This window comes from Strix aluco, chromosome 1, assembly GCF_031877795.1.
Source record: "Strix aluco isolate bStrAlu1 chromosome 1, bStrAlu1.hap1, whole genome shotgun sequence".
Classification (NCBI taxonomy): domain Eukaryota; kingdom Metazoa; phylum Chordata; class Aves; order Strigiformes; family Strigidae; genus Strix; species Strix aluco.
The window spans coordinates 2,444,337-2,450,780 of NC_133931.1; the positions used below are offsets into that span (position 1 = coordinate 2,444,337).

Sequence of the window (6,444 nt, forward strand, 5' to 3'; positions counted from 1 at the left end):
CCCTTTCTTCCCATGCTTCAGAGCCCCAAATCCCCACCCAAATATACAGATGTGCATCAACCCCCCATCAGCAAGTTACCTACGCCTCAGCCCAGTTTCACCCAAGCACACGCATCCCCCTCCTGCCCTCTTTCACTCCAGCCCCTTCTGCAAACCCCAGACAAGTGGAGAGCCCAGGGAATTTGGGGAAGGAGCCACGAGAAGAAGGGAGCGTCCTGCACACGGTGAGCGCTGGGATGTGCCAGGGACCCCTGCGCTTTGTCTGCAGCCACATCGAGCTGTTCCAATATGTGCTGCGACACCGAGAATGACAGTCTTCTGCAAACCTCCAGGCCAGGTGCCAGCTCCCTTCCCTTTGAAGGCTCGCCTGGGGATGTGAATTTTCTCCAAGGGGAGGAGGCGAGCTAGTTACAGAAACAGCCTGTCATCCATCTTGAAGAAAATACTCCTCTCTCTTTGCACCTATCCTAGAAAGGTGGCAATCACTGTGCTGCAAACCCAGGATCAGGCCCAGAGAAAGGCTTTGACTCATTTGTTTACCAGCGAAGGTTTCCTGGAGCTGATTAATGAGCCAAGCTGATACCCTGCAACAGGTATCGATGACGGGGGATTTCCTGCATGCTACTTGAGCTACAGGAGAAGGCGAATTTGGATCTATGATCACTCTTCTTCCCCCTCTCTCTCCCAGAAAAAAAGGGGACCAAAAAAAAAAGCCACCTGCAACCTCACAAACACCAAGGGAAGCCCCTCCATCATCTTCCTCCCCTCGAGGAGCAATGAAGGGGCACGATCCCTGCTTGGACGATACTCTGGGCTGACTCGCAGGAGCAGGGCACTTGGGCAACCCGTGTCCCACTTGTAGGGAGCAAGGGCTTGTACACAGCCCCCCCAGCGAGCCCTTGGGGCTGGGGGCTGTTTCTCCCCCCCCTCCTTCCTGGGCATGGGGGCCAGCAGAGCTGCCCATGCCGCTTGCCAGGGAGAGCCCGTGGTAGCCCGGATAACCTCTGGTTTCACAAGGATCCTGAGAGCGGGGAGAAGTGGGGTGCATAAACCATGCGGGGGAGTTCGGTAAAAAAACATGGAAGGGGGGTGTTGGCAAAAAGCCCGTGGGAAAGTGATGCTCGCAGAGTGGGGAATAAACCCCGTGGGGCGGCATGTTTTGGGTGCGGGGTGCGAGGCAGCCCTTATTGCGAGCCCCAGCCGTAGGGAGTGGGTTTTTTTGGTGGTTTGTTTTGGTTTTTTTTTTTTTTTTTTTTTTTTTTTAATAGCGGGGGGGAAGAATAAAAGGGGGGGCACCGCTCCAGCTGGCTGTGCCGAGCAGCCGCACGCTCCGGGGGCGGCGGGCGGCGATAGCCGGGCTGCGAGCGCCACCTCCCCGCCACTCGCCGCAAGCCCTGGTCGCCCCTGGCTTCCCCCCCCCCCCGCCAGCTACCGAGAGCTGCCGGGGCTAGGAGGGATAGGGGGGTACCTTGACATGAGGTTGAGATGTCCCCCCCAGCCTTCTCCAGCCTCTCCCGCCCGGGGTTACAGCGGGGACAGCCCCGATGCCATGGGAAGGAAGGAGTGTGTGCGTGGGGGGGTGTTGCTAAGTTTGGGGTGCTTGCAAAAGGGGGCTGCGGGGTGTTGCAAGGGAGGGGAGGGCTGTGTGTGTGTCCCAGAGCACCTCTGAGTGCCCGCGGGGGCAGAGGACGATGCAGGTCTCCCCAGGGCGGCGGAGCAGTGAGATGGGAGCGATGCTCCCCCTCCCCACCATGGAGGCTGCCTTCGGCTGCTCCTTGGGGGTGCGACTGGGGTTCAGGAGTCTCCACGCACACACAGACACACTTCTCAGCAAGGTTGTGGGGTCTGGCACACCCCTCCTGCCTCAGTTTACCCCATGTAAGGGGAATAGTGGCACAGACCCTTCATTAACGGAAAACCACCCCACTTTGCAGCCAGTCTTTCGCTGAGCCTGCCCACATTTGCTGGTCAGTTATGGGGGGGCTCCAAGACTCTATTCCTGCACCCAGGGCTCTGTAACACCCTCCCCAGTGCTATGGAAAGGGCCAGGACCCCTGCTCCTGTCCTTGCCCCTGTCCAGTTTCTGCCTGGCCTTCCCCTTCACCCTCCACAGCAGAAGTGATGCTGCACCCTGACCCCACTATAACACATGGAGGGGACCATGGAGGGTCCCCTGATTCCCCCCAGCCAGCACCCCCGTGCTCGCCATGCCCCTCTGCTACAGCTGAGACCCAGCAGGCAGGATGTCCTGCCTGCTCAACCCTCTGCCTGTCCCCTGCCTGGCTCAGACCCATGGCCACCCTGTCCCCTGGCAGTGCGGCTTGCCTGAGAGCTGGTGCAATTCCTCAGCACCCTCCGAGGGTAAAAAACTCTCCCGCTCTGCCCTGCGACCTCCTTCCTCTTCCTCAGCGAGGTCTTGGGCACAGTAAGGACTGCAGGACCCAGGTTAATGAGTCATTAATTAATTAGGGACCCACTTAATATGCACGGGGAGTTGTTTGTTTCCTTTAGCAGCCCAGGCTTTGGATGAGATCCCAGCTCTGCGAAGCCTCCAGCCTCGTCTCCCAGCTGATAATAGATAATACAGATATTTCAGCACCAGCCAAAGCAGAGTCATCATCATTAATACACAGTCCTCCCTGCTACGCGGCGGAGGTCGCCAGTCAACTCCGCGGAGTGCCTGGGGCTCATCTCTCCTGGCTTTCCTTAGGCTTTGCGTGGCCAGGCAAGAGCAGACCTATAGCTAATCAACAGGTAAAGGGGCCGGGGAGGTGCACCCTGCACCCTGAGCACCCCCTGGCACCCTCCCAGGAAGCACTGGCTTTCGAGGCGCTGCAATTTTTGCTCTGCCGCGCAGGCAGGTTTTGGCATCTGTCAAAGTAGCTTCGTTCTTCCTCACCCCCCCCCCCCCCCCTTCCCCAGTTCCCTTCCTCCTCCTCCCTCAGCCATCAGCTGTCAGCTGGCCCTGGCGCTCGCCAGACCCACTGCTGGAGCCGGATTGATCCTGAGCCCTGGAAAACCCCAGCTCCAAAGGGATGGGGTGGTCAGGGTTGGAGGGGGGGTGTCTTTTTGCTCTCCATCCCTTTGACCTTGCCCTGATACTCCCCTCCCCACCACCTCCTCTCTGTGTAACTGATTCACAGGGGTTGTTTCCTTGGCCAGGGCATGATCAGGGACATGAGTGTGAGTCACAACTGAAGGTACCTTGCAGAGTTGATCTGCAATCCGTGCCTTCAATTGTCAGAGACCGATGCCTTCTCTCGGCCAGACCAGGGCACAACCAGGCTGAAAAGTCCCTTTGAAACCTCTACCTGCTCCCCTCCACCCTGCTTTTCCTTCCAGCCTTGGCAGAGCCATGGCTGAAACACCTCTCTGCGAAAGTCTGAAGATGCATCAACAGCCACCCTCCATCAGCGAATGTCAGGCCGTGAAAGGGAAGGGGGCGGTGGGGGAAGAGGGAGAGACAAATTCTGCGATTCATTCCCACACAGGGTGATTCAGAACAAGATGCTTTGTAATTACGCATCCCTGATGGAGACTCCTTCTCTCTCCACCCCCCCAGAGAAAGGCTAAGCCATGCCTGGGTGCCAGCAACCCCCAGGAGCCCAGCTCCAGGAGCAGCGTGTGTGTGTGTGTGTGTGTGTGTGTGTGTGTGTGTGTCTGTGCCATACTCTGATTTCTATATTGGCTAAAGGCTAATTTTCTCCTACAGTGTGAAGCAAAGTGCTGATAAATGGCATTTGGGGGAGCACATTAGGAGCTTATTGCCTCCCCAGCCATTGACTCCAGCCCTGGGAAGGTGCCACATGAGCTGCAAAGCAAGCAAGGACCCCCCCGCCCCAAGCACTCCAAGGAAAAGGAGGAAGGCAAGGAGCTGGGATGGAGGCAGATTCATGCCCGGAGCAGGCAGCTGCCTATCCCTCTGAGACTTTGTTTGCCAACATTGCAGCTGAGGAGTCCCGGACCCCAGGGCTGCCCGCGAAGGCACCGCGGCTTCGCAGCACTTTGCAGTTCAGCCCCAGCTGGCTCTGCAGCTCTCCCATCACGATCCCCCGCTCCTCTTCCCTTGCCTGGCTGCCTTCTCCCCCAGGAACAACCCAGTCCCCAGCTCTTTTCCCCAGGACACAAATGCATTTCCCCCTCCGCATCCTGCAGACATCAATATTTTCCACCGCCGCTTGATGTTTGCCCACAGGACCCGCATGCACGAAAGTTAAAACTTCCCATGGCAGGGAGTGATTATGCTCTATCAGTCCAAATTGCAGAGCGGAGGGGTCGAAAACATCCTCCGGGTGCTGTTTCCAGGGGCAAAAAGCAGAGGAGCGGGTGCCCACCTCTGCCCCCATCCCTGCCTCCCCTGGGGATGGAGAGAGACCCCCCCTACACTCAAGGCAAAACGCAGCCCCAAGAAGTCGTGTGCCCCCTCTCCCTCCCCTCCAAGGAAGAAGGAAGGGTGGCCAGGAGCCCCTTACCTTGCAGAGCTCCCCAGGTTTTATATCCTCCTTCTTCCTTTTGTCAAATTCCAAATGGAAACCAGCAACATATCCAGGGGTAACCAGCCCAACATTGGGCAGCGCGTGAAGTCCAAAAGGATGGCAGAGCTCTCCCTCCCTCCGCTCCCTCCACTCCTGCCTCTACATATATATATACATACACACTTATATATATATATATGTATATATTAAACAGAAAAGGGGAAAAAAATTCCTAAAAGAAATGGGGGTGGGGAGGGAGAGGAAGGGAGAACCTTTGGTGTCTCTGCAGACAGGCAGGTGGAAGAGAAAAGCTGAAAATAATTAAGCCGTTTTTTGAGGAATCCTTAGGAGAGGGGAAAAACGCAGTTAAAAGCCAGTAAATCATTAGATCCAAGCAGACAATCAAGTCTTCTCCTTTAAAAAAAATATACAGCAGGGTTCAGAGTAGCTTTCCCAGCAGCGAGGAGCAAGAATGGTCTTCTTCAGAAAGATATGTTTGTTTAAAATCCACTCGTCTGCTTTTCTTTCTTTCTCTCTCTTCTCCCCCCACTTTTTTTTTTTTTTTTTTTTTTTTTTTTTTTTAATTCTGCTTCTGAATCTCTCTCTGTGAAACTAGATCCAGTCTTTGTAGCCAGGGGCTGCATTAAGGATTACATCAGGCTTTTATAAGCTTTCCAGATCACACATTAGAGTGAGAGAGAGAGAGAGAGAGGGAGGGAGGGATAGGAGGGAGGGATAAAATGCACACACACATACACACGCACACGCACGGATCGGAGCTTTGTAAAACAGGCAGCTATAGGGAAGGACCCTAACTGCCACCGTATCGCATCGGGCATGCTCCGCTAGCCTATAGGAGGAGAGGATGGATGGATGGATGGATGGATGGATGGATGGATGGATGGATGGAGCAGAGGAGCCAGCGAGAGCCGGAGTGCGTTGGCGGCCGGGCAACGCAGCCTCCCCGGGACAGCTTAGCCCTAAGCGGGGAGCCAGGAGGTGAAGAGGGAGCTGGGATGGTGGTGGTGGGGATGACAGGGGCTTTGCTCTCCCCCCCCTCCCCCCCCCCCCCAAAAAAAAAAAAAACCCAAACCTGCGGGCGTTCAGCGCGGGAGAGATGCGGGTCGCCCGCAGAGGGATGCGCAGGGACACGGCTCGCCTCTCCCTGGGTGCCGGGAGGGAGAAGGGGCTGCTGGGGCTCCCTCACCACCACCCCCCCACCCCCACCCGCTGCTGACAACCTGGGGAGGGGGACGGGAGACGGGACAGGATGGTGGGGAGCCCCGGGACAGGCAGGCGGAGGGTGGGCAGGAGCTCCCCGGGCACCCCTGTTTGCCAGTGGCTTTGCACCAGGGCACACGGTTTGCCCAGGCGGGAGACAGCAACAGCGATTAACCCTTTCGTATTTTATTTTTTTTAAACCTCTTTCCTAGCATTCTGCCCAACTCCTTGCTCCATCAACCCATACATGGGGGGGGGTGGTGGTGTGGTGTGGTGTGTGTGTGTGTGTGTGTGTGTGTCTCACACCAGTGCAACACCCCAGGGTGGCTGGGGGACGGGGGGGAAGGGAGAATTTGAGCAGATGGAAGAGGAGGACATGGGCTGGGGTAAAAGGGACATGCTGCAGCCCAGCAGCTTTGGGGTAAAGGTGCTGCCTCTGGATTTAGAGCCCGGGGAAGGTCCCCTGGTAAACGAGGAGCCTGCTGAGCAGAGACGGGGGGTGTGGGAAAGGGATGGAGGGGAGAGCGAAAAGGCTGGAGAAGGCAGCAGAGAGCAGGGGGACTTCAGCATCTTGCCAGACTTCAGGACCTGGCCCTTGTCTTTAACACTTTCTACTCCATAAGGAGGAAACGAGCCCCTTTCCCTGACAAAACCATCTCCCTCCCTGCTCAGGGCTGCTGCCCACCCATCAGTGGAAGGGCACAGACCTGCCCCAAGGAGTAGAGGTCAAAATTTCAGCTACCTTCAG

General features: G+C 56.8%; 1 protein-coding gene across 5 annotated transcripts in view; it reads right to left on the reverse strand.

Moving 5' to 3' along the window:
* The window catches only part of ADGRB1 (adhesion G protein-coupled receptor B1), a 283,954-nt gene extending 278,455 nt beyond the window's left edge, over positions 1-5,499 (reverse strand). For all 5 annotated transcript variants that reach the window (XM_074830207.1, XM_074830119.1, XM_074830046.1 and 2 more), the window contains exon 1: positions 4,473-5,499. The gene's annotated coding sequence lies outside the window, so the exon portion shown is untranslated. The remainder of the gene's footprint in view (positions 1-4,472) is intronic.
* Positions 5,500-6,444: the final 945 nt, after the last annotated feature.